The following is a 22296-nucleotide window of genomic DNA, read 5'->3' on the forward strand; positions in this document are numbered from 1 at the left end:
TCGCAGTCTCCCATGGAGGCGTGGGTTCAAATTCCACTTCTGACAGTTTTTTAGTGCCTCTCAGGAGTCATGCTGCTCAGCAGTAATAATAAGAATGATGAAATAACAACTTCACACAGTGAAATAACAATTCATAATAAACACCCTCAAATGCAGACCTTCTGGAGCTGAGCAAAGATCAAGGTTAAATAAGAAAACAGCTGGACTTAATAACAAATTAATGAGGGGAACATTTTGTGTTATTGCATTATAATGAGTTACTGCATTATCTTTCAGTTGTTAAATTTCACTTTCTGTAGGCTATGCCTGTTGGCCCATTCACTCCTAACAAGCTTGTTTTCTTCTGTCAACGTTGTCGTGGCCGAGTGGTTAAGGCGATGGACTAGAAATCCATTAGGATCTTCCTGCGCAGGTTTAAATCCTGCCGACAATGAAAATGCATTTTTTTGACCCCTCCGGAGGTTGAAGTTTAGTCGTGTTTCTTATACCAATCGCATCCTCTCACATCTCCGCAAGTACATAGGGATTAGTTGTCCATTTGGGATAGGACTGCAGGCCATCTATCCCACTTCACACCTTTACATACCTGGTTATCCAGCCTTCTAGCTCTATAGGCCACAGTAGCATAGGTTACAGGTTTGTAGTCAAGCCACAGATTTCAGGTGAGATCCCATGATACACTCAACAATACAACAACACGATTCTCATGAATAACCATTAAGCCATTTGCTAAGATTTCCCCCATTTTGACATGTGGAAACCTGTTGTCACTCTGACCCTGACGGGAAGCTCCAGACACTTTTTTGGTCCTATCTGAGGCATTTTTAAATTCATGTCAAATTGGCCATATTCTGAAGACACTCTTATATTCTGCAGGGTAATCGAACTGGCCACATCTAAAGTCAAGCCACAGGTAACAGGTGAGAAACCTTGTTAAACCCTAAAAGAAAAAGAAAAAACTTGATTGCATTGAAAATAACCATTAAGTCATTCAGGTCGCAGACTCCCCTATAGGCATGGTTTGAAACCCCCTCCTGACAACTTTTTAGCGCCGGCATGTCATGCACCTTTGTAAAATCCAGTTGAAAAATAAATGACTTAAGGTAACGTAAATGACACCTAGTTAATATGAGTAGTGAATAACTATCGTATTTTTAATATTCTGCAAAAACAGCTAGTTGATGAGAGGCTGAAAGAGAATTGCAAGAATTGCGCAATTTCACAGGCGGGCCCCAAACAGGCAAATAACAAAAATAATCTCGGAACGCAGAACTCGTCAGTCGTTGTCAGTGGATTGTATTGGCGGGAAGAACAAAAATATCGTCTGCAGGGTAATCGAAGTCGCCGCATCTAATGTCAAGTCACAGGTGAGCTGCCTTGTTAAACCCTAAAAATAAATAATAACACGATTGCGTTGAAATGACCCATTAAGCCATTTGTAAGGATTTCCCCCATGTGGACCTGTTGTCACTCTTACCCTGATGGTTGCTGATATTTCCAGACACTTTTTCAGTCTTATCTAAGGAATTTTATCATTTATATCAGAATGGCCATATTCTGATGCCAGTTTAGCGCTCATTCAATGACGATTTACTACTCTTTCCCATTGAAGGCCATATTGAGGTTAAATCAATGACTGGACTTTTTAATTTATAAAAACAAATGACTATTGAAAGTGCAAGTCAGTATCATGCATAGTTGTTCTGGTCTCTGTGGTGATTTTAGAGCGTTGTTCATATTTCTACTTTTACCGCATACACTTTAACCCGATACCCAGTTACTGTGCTGTAGTCAGGATGGCCGAGCGGTCTAAGGCGCTGCGTTCAGGTCGCAGTCTCCCGTGGAGGCGTGGGTTCAAATTCCACTTCTGACAGTTTTTTAGTGCCTCTCAGGAGTCATGCTGCTCAGCAGTAATAATAAGAATGATGAAATAACAACTTCACACAGTGAAATAACAATTCATAATAAACACCCTCAAATGCAGACCTTCTGGAGCTGAGCAAAGATCAAGGTTAAATAAGAAAACAGCTGGACTTAATAACAAATTAATGAGGGGAACATTTTGTGTTATTGCATTATAATGAGTTACTGCATTATCTTTCAGTTGTTAAATTTCACTTTCTGTGGGCTATGCCTGTTGGCCCATTCACTCCTAACAAGCTTGTTTTCTTCTGTCAACGTTGTCGTGGCCGAGTGGTTAAGGCGATGGACTAGAAATCCATTAGGATCTTCCTGCGCAGGTTTAAATCCTGCCGACAATGAAAATGCATTTTTTTGACCCCTCCGGAGGTTGAAGTTTAGTCGTGTTTCTTATACCAATCGCATCCTCTCAGATCTCCGCAAGTACATAGGGATTAGTTGTCCATTTGGGATAGGACTGCAGGCCATCTATCCCACTTCACACCTTTACATACCTGGTTATCCAGCCTTCTAGCTCTATAGGCCACAGTAGCATAGGTTACAGGTTTGTAGTCAAGCCACAGATTTCAGGTGAGATCCCATGATACACTCAACAATACAACAACACGATTCTCATGAATAACCATTAAGCCATTTGCTAAGATTTCCCCCATTTTGACATGTGGAAACCTGTTGTCACTCTTACCCTGACGGGAAGCTCCAGACACTTTTTTGGTCCTATCTGAGGCATTTTTAAATTCATGTCAAATTGGCCATATTCTGAAGACACTCTTAGGCTGCAGGGTAATCGAACTGGCCACATCTAAAGTCAAGCCACAGGTAACAGGTGAGAAACCTTGTTAAACCCTAAAAGAAAAAGAAAAAACTCGATTGCATTGAAAATAACCATTAAGTCATTCAGGTCGCAGACTCCCCTATAGGCATGGTTTGAAACCCCCTCCTGACAACTTTTTAGCGCCTGCATGTCATGCACCTTTGTAAAATCCAGTTGAAAAATAAATGACTTAAGGTAACGTAAATGACACCTAGTTAATATGAGTAGTGAATAACTATCGTATTTTTAATATTCTGCAAAAACAGCTAGTTGATGAGAGGCTGAAAGAGAATTGCAAGAATCGCGCAATTTCACAGGCGGGCCCCAAACAGGCAAATAACAAAAATAATCTCGGAATGCAGAACTCATCGGTCGTTGTCAGTGGATTGTATTGGCGGGAAGAACAAAAATATCGTCTGCAGGGTAATCGAAGTCGCCGCATCTAATGTCAAGTCACAGGTGAGCTGCCTTGTTAAACCCTAAAAATAAATAATAACACGATTGTGTTGAAATGACCCATTAAGCCATTTGTAAGGATTTCCCCCATGTGGACCTGTTGTCACTCTTACCCTGATGGTTGCTGATATTTCCAGACACTTTTTCAGTCTTATCTGAGGAATTTTATCATTTATATCAGAATGGCCATATTCTGATGCCAGTTTAGCGCTCATTCAATGACGATTTACTACTCTTTCCCATTGAAGGCCATATTGAGGTTAAATCAATGACTGGACTTTTTAATTTATAAAAACAAATGACTATTGAAAGTGCAAGTCAGTATCGTGCATAGTTGTTCTGGTCTCTGTGGTGATTTTAGAGCGTTGTTCATATTTCTACTTTTACCGCATACACTTTAACCCGATACCCAGTTACTGTGCTGTAGTCAGGATGGCCGAGCGGTCTAAGGCGCTGCGTTCAGGTCGCAGTCTCCCATGGAGGCGTGGGTTCAAATCCCACTTCTGACAGTTTTTTAGTGCCTCTTAGGAGTCATGCTGCTCAGCAGTAATAATAAGAATGATGAAATAACAACTTCACACAGTGAAATAACAATTCATAATAAACACTCTCAAATGCAGACCTTCTGGAGCTGAGCAAAGATCAAGGTTAAATAAGAAAACAGCTGGACTTAATAACAAATGAATGAGGGGAACATTTTGTGTTATTGCATTATAATGAGTTACTGCATTATCTTTCAGTTGTTAAATTTCACTTTCTGTAGGCTATGCCTGTTGGCCCATTCACTCCTAACAAGCCTGTTTTCTTCTGTCAACGTTGTCGTGGCCGAGTGGTTAAGGCGATGGACTAGAAATCCATTAGGATCTTCCTGCGCAGGTTCAAATCCTGCCGACAATGAAAATGCATTTTTTTGACCCCTCCGGAGGTTGAAGTTTAGTCGTGTTTCTTATACCAATCGCATCCTCTCAGATCTCCGCAAGTACATAGGGATTAGTTGTCCATTTGGGATAGGACTGCAGGCCATCTATCCCACTTCACACCTTTACACACCTGGTTATCCAGCCTTCTAGCTCTATAGGCCACAGTTGCATAGGTTACAGGTTTGTAGTCAAGCCACAGATTTCAGGTGAGATCCCATGATACACTCAACAATACAACAACACGATTCTCATGAATAACCATTAAGCCATTTGCTAAGATTTCCCCCATTTTGACATGTGGAAACCTGTTGTCACTCTTACCCTGACGGGAAGCTCCAGACACTTTTTTGGTCCTATCTGAGGCATTTTTAAATTCATGTCAAATTGGCCATATTCTGAAGACACTCTTATAGTCTGCAGGGTAATCGAACTGGCCACATCTAAAGTCAAGCCACAGGTAACAGGTGAGAAACCTTGTTAAACCCTAAAAGAAAAAGAAAAAACTTGATTGCATTGAAAATAACCATTAAGTCATTCAGGTCGCAGACTCCCCTATAGGCATGGTTTGAAACCCCCTCCTGACAACTTTTTAGCGCCTGCATGTCATGCACCTTTGTAAAATCCAGTTGAAAAATAAATGACTTAAGGTAACGTAAATGACACCTAGTTAATATGAGTAGTGAATAACTATCGTATTTTTAATATTCTGCAAAAACAGCTAGTTGATGAGAGGCTGAAAGAGAATTGCAAGAATCGCGCAATTTCACAGGCGGGCCCCAAACAGGCAAATAACAAAAATAATCTCGGAACGCAGAACTCGTCGGTCGTTGTCAGTGGATTGTATTGGCGGGAAGAACAAAAATATAGTCTGCAGGGTAATCGAAGTCGCCAAATCTAATGTCAAGTCACAGGTGAGCTGCCTTGTTAAACCCTAAAAATAAATAATAACACGATTGCGTTGAAATGACCCATTAAGCCATTTGTAAGGATTTCCCCCATGTGGACCTGTTGTCACTCTTACCCTGATGGTTGCTGATATTTCCAGACACTTTTTCAGTCTTATCTGAGGAATTTTATCATTTATATCAGAATGGCCATATTCTGATGCCAGTTTAGCGCTCATTCAATGGCGATTTACTACTCTTTCCCATTGAAGGCCATATTGAGGTTAAATCAATGAATGGACTTTTTAATTTATAAAAACAAATGACTATTGAAAGTGCAAGTCAGTATCGTGCATAGTTGTTCTGGTCTCTGTGGTGATTTTAGAGCGTTGTTCATATTTCTACTTTTACCGCATACACTTTAACCCGATACCCAATTACTGTGCTGTAGTCAGGATGGCCGAGCGGTCTAAGGCGCTGCGTTCAGGTCGCAGTCTCCCATGGAGGCGTGGGTTCAAATCCCACTTCTGACAGTTTTTTAGTGCCTCTTAGGAGTCATGCTGCTCAGCAGTAATAATAAGAATGATGAAATAACAACTTCACACAGTGAAATAACAATTCATAATAAACACTCTCAAATGCAGACCTTCTGGAGCTGAGCAAAGATCAAGGTTAAATAAGAAAACAGCTGGACTTAATAACAAATGAATGAGGGGAACATTTTGTGTTATTGCATTATAATGAGTTACTGCATTATCTTTCAGTTGTTAAATTTCACTTTCTGTAGGCTATGCCTGTTGGCCCATTCACTCCTAACAAGCCTGTTTTCTTCTGTCAACGTTGTCGTGGCCGAGTGGTTAAGGCGATGGACTAGAAATCCATTAGGATCTTCCTGCGCAGGTTCAAATCCTGCCGACAATGAAAATGCATTTTTTTGACCCCTCCGGAGGTTGAAGTTTAGTCGTGTTTCTTATACCAATCGCATCCTCTCAGATCTCCGCAAGTACATAGGGATTAGTTGTCCATTTGGGATAGGACTGCAGGCCATCTATCCCACTTCACACCTTTACACACCTGGTTATCCAGCCTTCTAGCTCTATAGGCCACAGTTGCATAGGTTACAGGTTTGTAGTCAAGCCACAGATTTCAGGTGAGATCCCATGATACACTCAACAATACAACAACACGATTCTCATGAATAACCATTAAGCCATTTGCTAAGATTTCCCCCATTTTGACATGTGGAAACCTGTTGTCACTCTTACCCTGACGGGAAGCTCCAGACACTTTTTTGGTCCTATCTGAGGCATTTTTAAATTCATGTCAAATTGGCCATATTCTGAAGACACTCTTATAGTCTGCAGGGTAATCGAACTGGCCACATCTAAAGTCAAGCCACAGGTAACAGGTGAGAAACCTTGTTAAACCCTAAAAGAAAAAGAAAAAACTTGATTGCATTGAAAATAACCATTAAGTCATTCAGGTCGCAGACTCCCCTATAGGCATGGTTTGAAACCCCCTCCTGACAACTTTTTAGCGCCTGCATGTCATGCACCTTTGTAAAATCCAGTTGAAAAATAAATGACTTAAGGTAACGTAAATGACACCTAGTTAATATGAGTAGTGAATAACTATCGTATTTTTAATATTCTGCAAAAACAGCTAGTTGATGAGAGGCTGAAAGAGAATTGCAAGAATCGCGCAATTTCACAGGCGGGCCCCAAACAGGCAAATAACAAAAATAATCTCGGAACGCAGAACTCGTCGGTCGTTGTCAGTGGATTGTATTGGCGGGAAGAACAAAAATATAGTCTGCAGGGTAATCGAAGTCGCCAAATCTAATGTCAAGTCACAGGTGAGCTGCCTTGTTAAACCCTAAAAATAAATAATAACACGATTGCGTTGAAATGACCCATTAAGCCATTTGTAAGGATTTCCCCCATGTGGACCTGTTGTCACTCTTACCCTGATGGTTGCTGATATTTCCAGACACTTTTTCAGTCTTATCTGAGGAATTTTATCATTTATATCAGAATGGCCATATTCTGATGCCAGTTTAGCGCTCATTCAATGGCGATTTACTACTCTTTCCCATTGAAGGCCATATTGAGGTTAAATCAATGAATGGACTTTTTAATTTATAAAAACAAATGACTATTGAAAGTGCAAGTCAGTATCGTGCATAGTTGTTCTGGTCTCTGTGGTGATTTTAGAGCGTTGTTCATATTTCTACTTTTACCGCATACACTTTAACCCGATACCCAATTACTGTGCTGTAGTCAGGATGGCCGAGCGGTCTAAGGCGCTGCGTTCAGGTCGCAGTCTCCCATGGAGGCGTGGGTTCAAATCCCACTTCTGACAGTTTTTTAGTGCCTCTCAGGAGTCATGCTGCTCAGCAGTAATAATAAGAATGATGAAATAACAACTTCACACAGTGAAATAACAATTCATAATAAACACTCTCAAATGCAGACCTTCTGGAGCTGAGCAAAGATCAAGGTTAAATAAGAAAACAGCTGGACTTAATAACAAATGAATGAGGGGAACATTTTGTGTTATTGCATTATAATGAGTTACTGCATTATCTTTCAGTTGTTAAATTTCACTTTCTGTAGGCTATGCCTGTTGGCCCATTCACTCCTAACAAGCCTGTTTTCTTCTGTCAACGTTGTCGTGGCCGAGTGGTTAACGCGATGGACTAGAAATCCATTAGGATCTTCCTGCGCAGGTTCAAGTCCTGCCGACAATGAAAATGCATTTTTTTGACCCCTCCGGAGGTTGAAGTTTAGTCGTGTTTCTTATACCAATCGCATCCTCTCAGATCTCCGCAAGTACATAGGGATTAGTTGTCCATTTGGGATAGGACTGCAGGCCATCTATCCCACTTCACACCTTTACACACCTGGTTATCCAGCCTTCTAGCTCTATAGGCCACAGTTGCATAGGTTACAGGTTTGTAGTCAAGCCACAGATTTCAGGTGAGATCCCATGATACACTTAACAATACAACAACACGATTCTCATGAATAACCATTAAGCCATTTGCTAAGATTTCCCCCATTTTGACATGTGGAAACCTGTTGTCACTCTTACCCTGACGGGAAGCTCCAGACACTTTTTTGGTCCTATCTGAGGCATTTTTAAATTCATGTCAAATTGGCCATATTCTGAAGACACTCTTATAGTCTGCAGGGTAATCGAACTGGCCACATCTAAAGTCAAGCCACAGGTAACAGGTGAGAAACCTTGTTAAACCCTAAAAGAAAAAGAAAAAACTTGATTGCATTGAAAATAACCATTAAGTCATTCAGGTCGCAGACTCCCCTATAGGCATGGTTTGAAACCACCTCCTGACAACTTTTTAGCGCCTGCATGTCATGCACCTTTGTAAAATCCAGTTGAAAAATAAATGACTTAAGGTAACGTAAATGACACCTAGTTAATATGAGTAGTGAATAACTATCGTATTTTTAATATTCTGCAAAAACAGCTAGTTGATGAGAGGCTGAAAGAGAATTGCAAGAATCGCGCAATTTCACAGGCGGGCCCCAAACAGGCAAATAACAAAAATAATCTCGGAACGCAGAACTCGTCGGTCGTTGTCAGTGGATTGTATTGGCGGGAAGAACAAAAATATCGTCTGCAGGGTAATCGAAGTCGCCACATCTAATGTCAAGTCACAGGTGAGCTGCCTTGTTAAACCCTAAAAATAAATAATAACACGATTGCGTTGAAATGACCCATTAAGCCATTTGTAAGGATTTCCCCCATGTGGACCTGTTGTCACTCTTACCCTGATGGTTGCTGATATTTCCAGACACTTTTTCAGTCTTATCTGAGGAATTTTATCATTTATATCAGAATGGCCATATTCTGATGCCAGTTTAGCGCTCATTCAATGGCGATTTACTACTCTTTCCCATTGAAGGCCATATTGAGGTTAAATCAATGACTGGACTTTTTAATTTATAAAAACAAATGACTATTGAATGTGCAAGTCAGTATCGTGCATAGTTGTTCTGGTCTCTGTGGTGATTTTAGAGCGTTGTTCATATTTCTACTTTTACCGCATACACTTTAACCCGATACCCAGTTACTGTGCTGTAGTCAGGATGGCCGAGCGGTCTAAGGCGCTGCGTTCAGGTCGCAGGCGTGGGTTCAAATCCCACTTCTGACAGTTTTTTAGTGCCTCTCAGGAGCCATGCTGCTCAGCAGTAATAATAAGAATGATGAAATAACAACTTCACACAGTGAAATAACAATTCATAATAAACACTCTCAAATGCAGACCTTCTGGAGCTGAGCAAAGATCAAGGTTAAATAAGAAAACAGCTGGACTTAATAACAAATGAATGAGGGGAACATTTTGTGTTATTGCATTATAATGAGTTACTGCATTATCTTTCAGTTGTTAAATTTCACTTTCTGTAGGCTATGCCTGTTGGCCCATTCACTCCTAACAAGCCTGTTTTCTTCTGTCAACGTTGTCGTGGCCGAGTCGTTAAGGCGATGGACTAGAAATCCATTAGGATCTTCCTGCGCAGGTTCAAATCCTGCCGACAATGAAAATGCATTTTTTTGACCCCTCCGGAGGTTGAAGTTTAGTCGTGTTTCTTATACCAATCGCATCCTCTCAGATCTCCGCAAGTACATAGGGATTAGTTGTCCATTTGGGATAGGACTGCAGGCCATCTATCCCACTTCACACCTTTACACACCTGGTTATCCAGCATTCTAGCTCTATAGGCCACAGTTGCATAGGTTACAGGTTTGTAGTCAAGCCACAGATTTCAGGTGAGATCCCATGATACACTCAACAATACAACAACACGATTCTCATGAATAACCATTAAGCCATTTGCTAAGATTTCCCCCATTTTGACATGTGGAAACCTGTTGTCACTCTTACCCTGACGGGAAGCTCCAGACACTTTTTTGGTCCTATCTGAGGCATTTTTAAATTCATGTCAAATTGGCCATATTCTGAAGACACTCTTATAGTCTGCAGGGTAATCGAACTGGCCACATCTAAAGTCAAGCCACAGGTAACAGGTGAGAAACCTTGTTAAACCCTAAAAGAAAAAGAAAAAACTTGATTGCATTGAAAATAACCATTAAGTCATTCAGGTCGCAGACTCCCCTATAGGCATGGTTTGAAACCCCCTCCTGACAACTTTTTAGCGCCTGCATGTCATGCACCTTTGTAAAATCCAGTTGAAAAATAAATGACTTAAGGTAACGTAAATGACACCTAGTTAATATGAGTAGTGAATAACTATCGTATTTTTAATATTCTGCAAAAACAGCTAGTTGATGAGAGGCTGAAAGAGAATTGCAAGAATCGCGCAATTTCACAGGCGGGCCCCAAACAGGCAAATAACAAAAATAATCTCGGAACGCAGAACTCGTCGGTCGTTGTCAGTGGATTGTATTGGCGGGAAGAACAAAAATATCGTCTGCAGGGTAATCGAAGTCGCCACATCTAATGTCAAGTCACAGGTGAGCTGCCTTGTTAAACCCTAAAAATAAATAATAACACGATTGCGTTGAAATGACTCATTAAGCCATTTGTAAGGATTTCCCCCATGTGGACCTGTTGTCACTCTTACCCTGATGGTTGCTGATATTTCCAGACACTTTTTCAGTCTTATCTGAGGAATTTTATCATTTATATCAGAATGGCCATATTCTGATGCCAGTTTAGCGCTCATTCAATGACGATTTACTACTCTTTCCCATTGAAGGCCATATTGAGGTTAAATCAATGACTGGACTTTTTAATTTATAAAAACAAATGACTATTGAAAGTGCAAGTCAGTATCGTGCATAGTTGTTCTGGTCTCTGTGGTGATTTTAGAGCGTTGTTCATATTTCTACTTTTACCGCATACACTTTAACCCGATACCCAGTTACTGTGCTGTAGTCAGGATGGCCGAGCGGTCTAAGGTGCTGCGTTCAGGTCAAAGTCTCCCATGGAGGCGTGGGTTCAAATCCCACTTCTGACAGTTTCTTAGTGCCTCTCAGGAGTCATGCTTCTCAGCAGTAATAATAAGAATGATGAAATAACAACTTCACACAGTGAAATAACAATTCATAATAAACACTCTCAAATGCAGACCTTCTGGAGCTGAGCAAAGATCAAGGTTAAATAAGAAAACAGCTGGACTTAATAACAAATGAATGAGGGGAACATTTTGTGTTATTGCATTATAATGAGTTACTGCATTATCTTTTAGTTGTTAAATTTCACTTTCTGTAGGCTATGCCTGTTGGCCCATTCACTCCTAACAAGCCTGTTTTCTTCTGTCAACGGTGTCGTGGCCGAGTGGTTAAGGCGATGGACTAGAAATCCATTAGGATCTTCCTGCGCAGGTTCAAATCCTGCCGACAATGAAATTGCATTTTTTTGACCCCTCCGGAGGTTGAAGTTTAGTCGTGTTTCTTATACCAATCGCATCCTCTCAGATCTCCACAAGTACATAGGGATTAGTTGTCCATTTGGGATAGGACTGCAGGCCATCTGTCCCACTTCACACCTTTACACACCTGGTTATCCAGCCTTCTAGCTCTATAGGCCACAGTAGCATAGGTTACAGGTTTGTAGTCAAGCCACAGATTTCAGGTGAGATCCCATGATACACTCAACAATACAACAACACGATTCTCATGAATAACCATGAAGCCATTTGCTAAGATTTCCCCCATTTTGACATGTGGAAACCTGTTGTCACTCTTACCCTGACGGGAAGCTCCAGACACTTTTTTGGTCCTATCTGAGGCATTTTTAAATTCATTTCAAATTGGCCATATTCTGAAGACACTCTTATAGTCTGCAGGGTAATCGAACTGGCCACATCTAAAGTCAAGCCACAGGTAACAGGTGAGAAACCTTGTTAAACCCTAAAAGAAAAAGAAAAAACTTGATTGCATTGAAAATAACCATTAAGTCATTCAGGTCGCAGACCCTATAGGCATGGTTTGAAACCCCCTCCTGACAACTTTTTAGCGCCTGCATGTCATGCACCTTTGTAAAATCCAGTTGAAAAATAAAAGACTTAAGGTAACGTAAATGACACCTAGTTAATATGAGTAGTGAATAACTATCGTATTTTTAATATTCTGCAAAAACAGCTAGTTGATGAGAGGCTGAAAGAGAATTGCAAGAATCGCGCAATTTCACAGGCGGGCCCCAAACAGGCAAATAACAAAAATAATCTCGGAACGCAGAACTCGTCGGTCGTTGTCAGTGGATTGTATTGGCGGGAAGAACATAAATATCGTCTGCAGGTTAATCGAAGTCGCCGCATCTAATGTCAAGTCACAGGTGAGCTGCCTTGTTAAACCCTAAAAATAAATAATAACACGATTGCGTTGAAATGACCCATTAAGCCATTTGTAAGGATTTCCCCCATGTGGACCTGTTGTCACTCTTACCCTGATGGTTGCTGATATTTCCAGACACTTTTTCAGTCTTATCTGAGGAATTTTATCATTTATATCAGAATGGCCATATTCTGATGCCAGTTTAGCGCTCATTCAATGACGATTTACTACTCTTTCCCATTGAAGGCCATATTGAGGTTAAATCAATGACTGGACTTTTTAATTTATAAAAACAAATGACTATTGAAAGTGCAAGTCAGTATCGTGCATAGTTGTTCTGGCCTCTGTGGTGATTTTAGAGCGTTGTTCATATTTCTACTTTTACCGCATACACTTTAACCCGATACCCAGTTACTGTGCTGTAGTCAGGATGGCCGAGCGGTCTAAGGCGCTGCGTTCAGGTCGCAGTCTCCCATGGAGGCGTGGGTTCAAATCCCACTTCTGACAGTTTTTTAGTGCCTCTCAGGAGTCATGCTGCTCAGCAGTAATAATAAGAATGATGAAATAACAACTTCACACAGTGAAATAACAATTCATAATAAACACTCTCAAATGCAGACCTTCTGGAGCTGAGCAAAGATCAAGGTTAAATAAGAAAACAGCTGGACTTAATAACAAATGAATGAGGGGAACATTTTGTGTTATTGCATTATAATGAGTTACTGCATTATCTTTCAGTTGTTAAATTTCACTTTCTGTAGGCTATGCCTGTTGGCCCATACACTCCTAACAAGCCTGTTTTCTTCTGTCAACGGTGTCGTGGCCGAGTGGTTAAGGCGATGGACTAGAAATCCATTAGGATCTTCCTGCGCAGGTTCAAATCCTGCCGACAACGAAATTGCATTTTTTTGACCCCTCCGGAGGTTGAAGTTTAGTCGTGTTTCTTATACCAATCGCATCCTCTCAGATCTCCACAAGTACATAGGGATTAGTTGTCCATTTGGGATAGGACTGCAGGCCATCTGTCCCACTTCAAACCTTTACACACCTGGTTATCCAGCCTTCTAGCTCTATAGGCCACAGTAGCATAGGTTACAGGTTTGTAGTCAAGCCACAGATTTCAGGTGAGATCCCATGATACACTCAACAATACAACAACATGATTCTCATGAATAACCATGAAGCCATTTGCTAAGATTTCCCCCATTTTGACATGTGGAAACCTGTTGTCACTCTTACCCTGACGGGAAGCTCCAGACACTTTTTTGGTCCTATCTGAGGCATTTTTAAATTCATGTCAAATTGGCCATATTCTGAAGACACTCTTATAGTCTGCAGGGTAATCGAACTGGCCACATCTAAAGTCAAGCCACAGGTAACAGGTGAGAAACCTTGTTAAACCCTAAAAGAAAAAGAAAAAACTTGATTGCATTGAAAATAACCATTAAGTCATTCAGGTCGCAGACTCCCCTATAGGCATGGTTTGAAACCCCCTCCTGACAACTTTTTAGCGCCTGCATGTCATGCACCTTTGTAAAATCCAGTTGAAAAATAAATGACTTAAGGTAACGTAAATGACACCTAGTTAATATGAGTAGTGAATAACTATCGTATTTTTAATATTCTGCAAAAACAGCTAGTTGATGAGAGGCTGAAAGAGAATTGCAAGAATCGCGCAATTTCACAGGCGGGCCCCAAACAGGCAAATAACAAAAATAATCTCGGAACGCAGAACTCGTCGGTCGTTGTCAGTGGATTGTATTGGCGGGAAGAACAAAAATATTGTCTGCAGGGTAATCGAAGTCGCCGCATCTAATGTCAAGTCACAGGTGAGCTGCCTTGTTAAACCCTAAAAATAAATAATAACACGATTGCGTTGAAATGACCCATTAAGCCATTTGTAAGGATTTCCCCCATGTGGACCTGTTGTCACTCTTACCATGATGGTTGCTGATATTTCCAGACACTTTTTCAGTCTTATCTGAGGAATTTTATCATTTATATCAGAATGGCCATATTCTGATGCCAGTTTAGCGCTCATTCAATGGCGATTTACTACTCTTTCCCATTGAAGGCCATATTGAGGTTAAATCAATGACTGGACTTTTTAATTTATAAAAACAAATGACTATTGAAAGTGCAAGTCAGTATCGTGCATAGTTGTTCTGGTCTCTGTGGTGATTTTAGAGCGTTGTTCATATTTCTACTTTTACCGCATACACTTTAACCCGATACCCAGTTACTGTGCTGTAGTCAGGATGGCCGAGCGGTCTAAGGCGCTGCGTTCAGGTCGCAGTCTCCCATGGAGGCGTGGGTTCAAATCCCACTTCTGACAGTTTTTTAGTGCCTCTCAGGAGTCATGCTGCTCAGCAGTAATAATAAGAATGATGAAATAACAACTTCACACAGTGAAATAACAATTCATTATAAACACTCTCAAATGCAGACCTTCTGGAGCTGAGCAAAGATCAAGGTTAAATAAGAAAACAGCTGGACTTAATAACAAATGAATGAGGGGAACATTTTGTGTTATTGCATTATAATGAGTTACTGCATTATCTTTCAGTTGTTAAATTTCACTTTCTGTAGGCTATGCCTGTTGGCCCATTCACTCCTAACAAGCCTGTTTTCTTCTGTCAACGGTGTCGTGGCCGAGTGGTTAAGGCGATGGACTAGAAATCCATTAGGATCTTCCTGCGCAGGTTCAAATCCTGCCGACAACGAAATTGCATTTTTTTGACCCCTCCGGAGGTTGAAGTTTAGTCGTGTTTCTTATACCAATCGCATCCTCTCAGATCTCCACAAGTACATAGGGATTAGTTGTCCATTTGGGATAGGACTGCAGGCCATCTGTCCCACTTCAAACCTTTACACACCTGGTTATCCAGCCTTCTAGCTCTATAGGCCACAGTAGCATAGGTTACAGGTTTGTAGTCAAGCCACAGATTTCAGGTGAGATCCCATGATACACTCAACAATACAACAACATGATTCTCATGAATAACCATGAAGCCATTTGCTAAGATTTCCCCCATTTTGACATGTGGAAACCTGTTGTCACTCTTACCCTGACGGGAAGCTCCAGACACTTTTTTGGTCCTATCTGAGGCATTTTTAAATTCATGTCAAATTGGCCATATTCTGAAGACACTCTTATAGTCTGCAGGGTAATCGAACTGGCCACATCTAAAGTCAAGCCACAGGTAACAGGTGAGAAACCTTGTTAAACCCTAAAAGAAAAAGAAAAAACTTGATTGCATTGAAAATAACCATTAAGTCATTCAGGTCGCAGACTCCCCTATAGGCATGGTTTGAAACCCCCTCCTGACAACTTTTTAGCGCCTGCATGTCATGCACCTTTGTAAAATCCAGTTGAAAAATAAATGACTTAAGGTAACGTAAATGACACCTAGTTAATATGAGTAGTGAATAACTATCGTATTTTTAATATTCTGCAAAAACAGCTAGTTGATGAGAGGCTGAAAGAGAATTGCAAGAATCGCGCAATTTCACAGGCGGGCCCCAAACAGGCAAATAACAAAAATAATCTCGGAACGCAGAACTCGTCGGTCGTTGTCAGTGGATTGTATTGGCGGGAAGAACATAAATATCGTCTGCAGGGTAATCGAAGTCGCCGCATCTAATGTCAAGTCACAGGTGAGCTGCCTTGTTAAACCCTAAAAATAAATAATAACACGATTGCGTTGAAATGACCCATTAAGCCATTTGTAAGGATTTCCCCCATGTGGACCTGTTGTCACTCTTACCATGATGGTTGCTGATATTTCCAGACACTTTTTCAGTCTTATCTGAGGAATTTTATCATTTATATCAGAATGGCCATATTCTGATGCCAGTTTAGCGCTCATTCAATGGCGATTTACTACTCTTTCCCATTGAAGGCCATATTGAGGTTAAATCAATGACTGGACTTTTTCATTTATAAAAACAAATGACTATTGAAAGTGCAAGTCAGTATCGTGCATAGTTGTTCTGGTCTCTGTGGTGATTTTAGAGCGTTGTTCATATTTCTACTTTTACCGCATACACTTTAACCCGATACCCAGTTACTGTGCTGTAGTCAGGATGGCCGAGCGGTCTAAGGCGCTGCGTTCAGGTCGCAGTCTCCCATGGAGGCGTGGGTTCAAATCCCACTTCTGACAGTTTTTTAGTGCCTCTCAGGAGTCATGCTGCTCAGCAGTAATAATAAGAATGATGAAATAACAACTTCACACAGTGAAATAACAATTCATTATAAACACTCTCAAATGCAGACCTTCTGGAGCTGAGCAAAGATCAAGGTTAAATAAGAAAACAGCTGGACTTAATAACAAATGAATGAGGGGAACATTTTGTGTTATTGCATTATAATGAGTTACTGCATTATCTTTCAGTTGTTAAATTTCACTTTCTGTAGGCTATGCCTGTTGGCCCATTCACTCCTAACAAGCCTGTTTTCTTCTGTCGACGTTGTCGTGGCCGAGTGGTTAAGGCGATAGACTAGAAATCCATTAGGATCTTACTGCGCAGGTTCAAATCCTGCTGACAACGAAAATGCATTTTTTTGACCCCTCCGGAGGTTGAAGTTTAGTCGTGTTTCTTATACCAATCGCATCCTCTCAGATCTCCGCAAGTACATAGGGATTAGTTGTCCATTTGGGATAGGACTGCAGGCCATCTGTCCCACTTCACACCTTTACACACCTGGTTATCCAGCCTTCTAGCTCTATAGGCCACAGTAGCATAGGTTACAGGTTTGTAGTCAAGCCACAGATTTCAGGTGAGATCCCATGATACACTCAACAATACAACAACACGATTCTCATGAATAACCATGAAGCCATTTGCTAAGATTTCCCCCATTTTGACATGTGGAAACCTGTTGTCACTCTTACCCTGACGGGAAGCTCCAGACACTTTTTTGGTCCTATCTGAGGCATTTTTAAATTCATGTCAAATTGGCCATATTCTGAAGACACTCTTATAGTCTGCAGGGTAATCGAACTGGCCACATCTAAAGTCAAGCCACAGGTAACAGGTGAGAAACCTTGTTAAACCCTAAAAGAAAAAGAAAAAACTTGATTGCATTGAAAATAACCATTAAGTCATTCAGGTCGCAGACTCCCCTATAGGCATGGTTTGAAACCCCCTCCTGACAACTTTTTAGCGCCTGCATGTCATGCACCTTTGTAAAATCCAGTTGAAAAATAAATGACTTAAGGTAACGTAAATGACACCTAGTTAATATGAGTAGTGAATAACTATCGTATTTTTAATATTCTGCAAAAACAGCTAGTTGATGAGAGGCTGAAAGAGAATTGCAAGAATCGCGCAATTTCACAGGCGGGCCCCAAACAGGCAAATAACAAAAATAATCTCGGAACGCAGAACTCGTCGGTCGTTGTCAGTGGATTGTATTGGCGGGAAGAACAAAAATATTGTCTGCAGGGTAATCGAAGTCGCCGCATCTAATGTCAAGTCACAGGTGAGCTGCCTTGTTAAACCCTAAAAATAAATAATAATACGATTGCGTTGAAATGACCCATTAAGCCATTTGTAAGGATTTCCCCCATGTGGACCTGTTGTCACTCTTACCCTGATGGTTGCTGATATTTCCAGACACTTTTTCAGTCTTATCTGAGGAATTTTATCATTTCTATCAGAATGGCCATATTCTGATGCCAGTTTAGCGCTCATTCAATGACGATTTACTACTCTTTCCCATTGAAGGCCATATTGAGGTTAAATCAATGACTGGACTTTTTAATTTATAAAAACAAATGACTATTGAATGTGCAAGTCAGTATCGTGCATAGTTGTTCCGGTCTCTGTGGTGATTTTAGAGCGTTGTTCATATTTCTACTTTTACCGCATACACTTTAACCCGATACCCAGTTACTGTGCTGTAGTCAGGATGGCCGAGCGGTCTAAGGCGCTGCGTTCAGGTCGCAGTCTCCCATGGAGGCGTGGGTTCAAATCCCACTTCTGACAGTTTTTTAGTGCCTCTCAGGAGCCATGCTGCTCAGCAGTAATAATAAGAATGATGAAATAACAACTTCACACAGTGAAATAACAATTCATAATAAACACTCTCAAATGCAGACCTTCTGGAGCTGAGCAAAGATCAAGGTTAAATAAGAAAACAGCTGGACTTAATAACAAATGAATGAGGGGAACATTTTGTGTTATTGCATTATAATGAGTTACTGCATTATCTTTCAGTTGTTAAATTTCACTTTCTGTAGGCTATGCCTGTTGGCCCATTCACTCCTAACAAGCCTGTTTTCTTCTGTCAACGTTGTCGTGGCCGAGTCGTTAAGGCGATGGACTAGAAATCCATTAGGATCTTCCTGCGCAGGTTCAAATCCTGCCGACAATGAAAATGCATTTTTTTGACCCCTCCGGAGGTTGAAGTTTAGTCGTGTTTCTTATACCAATCGCATCCTCTCAGATCTCCGCAAGTACATAGGGATTAGTTGTCCATTTGGGATAGGACTGCAGTCCATCTATCCCACTTCACACCTTTACACACCTGGTTATCCAGCATTCTAGCTCTATAGGCCACAGTTGCATAGGTTACAGGTTTGTAGTCAAGCCACAGATTTCAGGTGAGATCCCATGATACACTCAACAATACAACAACACGATTCTCATGAATAACCATTAAGCCATTTGCTAAGATTTCCCCCATTTTGACATGTGGAAACCTGTTGTCACTCTTACCCTGACGGGAAGCTCCAGACACTTTTTTGGTCCTATCTGAGGCATTTTTAAATTCATGTCAAATTGGCCATATTCTGAAGACACTCTTATAGTCTGCAGGGTAATCGAACTGGCCACATCTAAAGTCAAGCCACAGGTAACAGGTGAGAAACCTTGTTAAACCCTAAAAGAAAAAGAAAAAACTTGATTGCATTGAAAATAACCATTAAGTCATTCAGGTCGCAGACTCCCCTATAGGCATGGTTTGAAACCCCCTCCTGACAACTTTTTAGCGCCTGCATGTCATGCACCTTTGTAAAATCCAGTTGAAAAATAAATGACTTAAGGTAACGTAAATGACACCTAGTTAATATGAGTAGTGAATAACTATCGTATTTTTAATATTCTGCAAAAACAGCTAGTTGATGAGAGGCTGAAAGAGAATTGCAAGAATCGCGCAATTTCACAGGCGGGCCCCAAACAGGCAAATAACAAAAATAATCTCGGAACGCAGAACTCGTCGGTCGTTGTCAGTGGATTGTATTGGCGGGAAGAACAAAAATATCGTCTGCAGGGTAATCGAAGTCGCCACATCTAATGTCAAGTCACAGGTGAGCTGCCTTGTTAAACCCTAAAAATAAATAATAACACGATTGCGTTGAAATGACTCATTAAGCCATTTGTAAGGATTTCCCCCATGTGGACCTGTTGTCACTCTTACCCTGATGGTTGCTGATATTTCCAGACACTTTTTCAGTCTTATCTGAGGAATTTTATCATTTATATCAGAATGGCCATATTCTGATGCCAGTTTAGCGCTCATTCAATGACGATTTACTACTCTTTCCCATTGAAGGCCATATTGAGGTTAAATCAATGACTGGACTTTTTCATTTATAAAAACAAATGACTATTGAAAGTGCAAGTCAGTATCGTGCATAGTTGTTCTGGTCTCTGTGGTGATTTTAGAGCGTTGTTCATATTTCTACTTTTACCGCATACACTTTAACCCGATACCCAGTTACTGTGCTGTAGTCAGGATGGCCGAGCGGTCTAAGGCGCTGCGTTCAGGTCGCAGTCTCCCATGGAGGCGTGGGTTCAAATCCCACTTCTGACAGTTTCTTAGTGCCTCTCAGGAGTCATGCTTCTCAGCAGTAATAATAAGAATGATGAAATAACAACTTCACACAGTGAAATAACAATTCATAATAAACACTCTCAAATGCAGACCTTCTGGAGCTGAGCAAAGATCAAGGTTAAATAAGAAAACAGCTGGACTTAATAACAAATGAATGAGGGGAACATTTTGTGTTATTGCATTATAATGAGTTACTGCATTATCTTTCAGTTGTTAAATTTCACTTTCTGTAGGCTATGCCTGTTGGCCCATTCACTCCTAACAAGCCTGTTTTCTTCTGTCAACGTTGTCGTGGCCGAGTGGTTAAGGCGATGGACTAGAAATCCATTAGGATCTTCCTGCGCAGGTTCAAATCCTGCCGACAATGAAAATGCATTTTTTTGACCCCTCCGGAGGTTGAAGTTTAGTCGTGTTTCTTATACCAATCGCATCCTCTCAGATCTCCGCAAGTACATAGGGATTAGTTGTCCATTTGGGATAGGACTGCAGGCCATCTATCCCACTTCACACCTTTACACACCTGGTTATCCAGCCTTCTAGCTCTATAGGCCACAGTTGCATAGGTTACAGGTTTGTAGTCAAGCCACAGATTTCAGGTGAGATCCCATGATACACTCAACAATACAACAACACGATTCTCATGAATAACCATTAAGCCATTTGCTAAGATTTCCCCCATTTTGACATGTGGAAACCTGTTGTCACTCTTACCCTGACGGGAAGCTCCAGACACTTTTTTGGTCCTATCTGAGGCATTTTTAAATTCATGTCAAATTGGCCATATTCTGAAGACACTCTTATAGTCTGCAGGGTAATCGAACTGGCCACATCTAAAGTCAAGCCACAGGTAACAGGTGAGAAACCTTGTTAAACCCTAAAAGAAAAAGAAAAAACTTGATTGCATTGAAAATAACCATTAAGTCATTCAGGTCGCAGACTCCCCTATAGGCATGGTTTGAAACCCCCTCCTGACAACTTTTTAGCGCCTGCATGTCATGCACCTTTGTAAAATCCAGTTGAAAAATAAATGACTTAAGGTAACGTAAATGACACCTAGTTAATATGAGTAGTGAATAACTATCGTATTTTTAATATTCTGCAAAAACAGCTAGTTGATGAGAGGCTGAAAGAGAATTGCAAGAATCGCGCAATTTCACAGGCGGGCCCCAAACAGGCAAATAACAAAAATAATCTCGGAACGCAGAACTCGTCGGTCGTTGTCAGTGGATTGTATTGGCGGGAAGAACAAAAATATCGTCTGCAGGGTAATCGAAGTCGCCACATCTAATGTCAAGTCACAGGTGAGCTGCCTTGTTAAACCCTAAAAATAAATAATAACACGATTGCGTTGAAATGACTCATTAAGCCATTTGTAAGGATTTCCCCCATGTGGACCTGTTGTCACTCTTACCCTGATGGTTGCTGATATTTCCAGACACTTTTTCAGTCTTATCTGAGGAATTTTATCATTTATATCAGAATGGCCATATTCTGATGCCAGTTTAGCGCTCATTCAATGACGATTTACTACTCTTTCCCATTGAAGGCCATATTGAGGTTAAATCAATGACTGGACTTTTTAATTTATAAAAACAAATGACTATTGAAAGTGCAAGTCAGTATCGTGCATAGTTGTTCTGGTCTCTGTGGTGATTTTAGAGCGTTGTTCATATTTCTACTTTTACCGCATACACTTTAACCCGATACCCAGTTACTGTGCTGTAGTCAGGATGGCCGAGCGGTCTAAGGCGCTGCGTTCAGGTCGCAGTCTCCCATGGAGGCGTGGGTTCAAATCCCACTTCTGACAGTTTCTTAGTGCCTCTCAGGAGTCATGCTTCTCAGCAGTAATAATAAGAATGATGAAATAACAACTTCACACAGTGAAATAACAATTCATAATAAACACTCTCAAATGCAGACCTTCTGGAGCTGAGCAAAGATCAAGGTTAAATAAGAAAACAGCTGGACTTAATAACAAATGAATGAGGGGAACATTTTGTGTTATTGCATTATAATGAGTTACTGCATTATCTTTTAGTTGTTAAATTTCACTTTCTGTAGGCTATGCCTGTTGGCCCATTCACTCCTAACAAGCCTGTTTTCTTCTGTCAACGGTGTCGTGGCCGAGTGGTTAAGGCG

At 40.8% G+C, this 22296-nt stretch overlaps 9 non-coding genes across 9 annotated transcripts; all 9 read left to right on the plus strand.

The window, feature by feature from the left end:
- Positions 1–3616: 3616 nt before the first annotated feature.
- trnal-cag (transfer RNA leucine (anticodon CAG)) lies at positions 3617–3699 on the plus strand. Its single transcript has one exon. It is a non-coding gene; the product is annotated as a tRNA-Leu (tRNA).
- A 1745-nt stretch (positions 3700–5444) lies between these two features.
- Positions 5445–5527, plus strand: trnal-cag (transfer RNA leucine (anticodon CAG)). Its single transcript has one exon. It is a non-coding gene; the product is annotated as a tRNA-Leu (tRNA).
- Positions 5528–7272: 1745 nt separating this feature from the next.
- Positions 7273–7355, plus strand: trnal-cag (transfer RNA leucine (anticodon CAG)). The gene has a single exon. It is a non-coding gene; the product is annotated as a tRNA-Leu (tRNA).
- A 5386-nt stretch (positions 7356–12741) lies between these two features.
- On the plus strand, positions 12742–12824 carry trnal-cag (transfer RNA leucine (anticodon CAG)). Its single transcript has one exon. It is a non-coding gene; the product is annotated as a tRNA-Leu (tRNA).
- Positions 12825–14569: 1745 nt separating this feature from the next.
- Positions 14570–14652, plus strand: trnal-cag (transfer RNA leucine (anticodon CAG)). Its single transcript has one exon. It is a non-coding gene; the product is annotated as a tRNA-Leu (tRNA).
- A 1745-nt stretch (positions 14653–16397) lies between these two features.
- On the plus strand, positions 16398–16480 carry trnal-cag (transfer RNA leucine (anticodon CAG)). The gene has a single exon. It is a non-coding gene; the product is annotated as a tRNA-Leu (tRNA).
- Positions 16481–18225: 1745 nt separating this feature from the next.
- On the plus strand, positions 18226–18308 carry trnal-cag (transfer RNA leucine (anticodon CAG)). The gene has a single exon. It is a non-coding gene; the product is annotated as a tRNA-Leu (tRNA).
- A 1745-nt stretch (positions 18309–20053) lies between these two features.
- Positions 20054–20136, plus strand: trnal-cag (transfer RNA leucine (anticodon CAG)). The gene has a single exon. It is a non-coding gene; the product is annotated as a tRNA-Leu (tRNA).
- Positions 20137–21881: 1745 nt separating this feature from the next.
- trnal-cag (transfer RNA leucine (anticodon CAG)) lies at positions 21882–21964 on the plus strand. The gene has a single exon. It is a non-coding gene; the product is annotated as a tRNA-Leu (tRNA).
- Positions 21965–22296: the final 332 nt, after the last annotated feature.

This window comes from Oncorhynchus mykiss, chromosome 16 (genome assembly GCF_057628025.1).
Source record: "Oncorhynchus mykiss isolate SJ-2025 chromosome 16, ASM5762802v1, whole genome shotgun sequence".
NCBI lineage: Eukaryota > Metazoa > Chordata > Actinopteri > Salmoniformes > Salmonidae > Oncorhynchus > Oncorhynchus mykiss.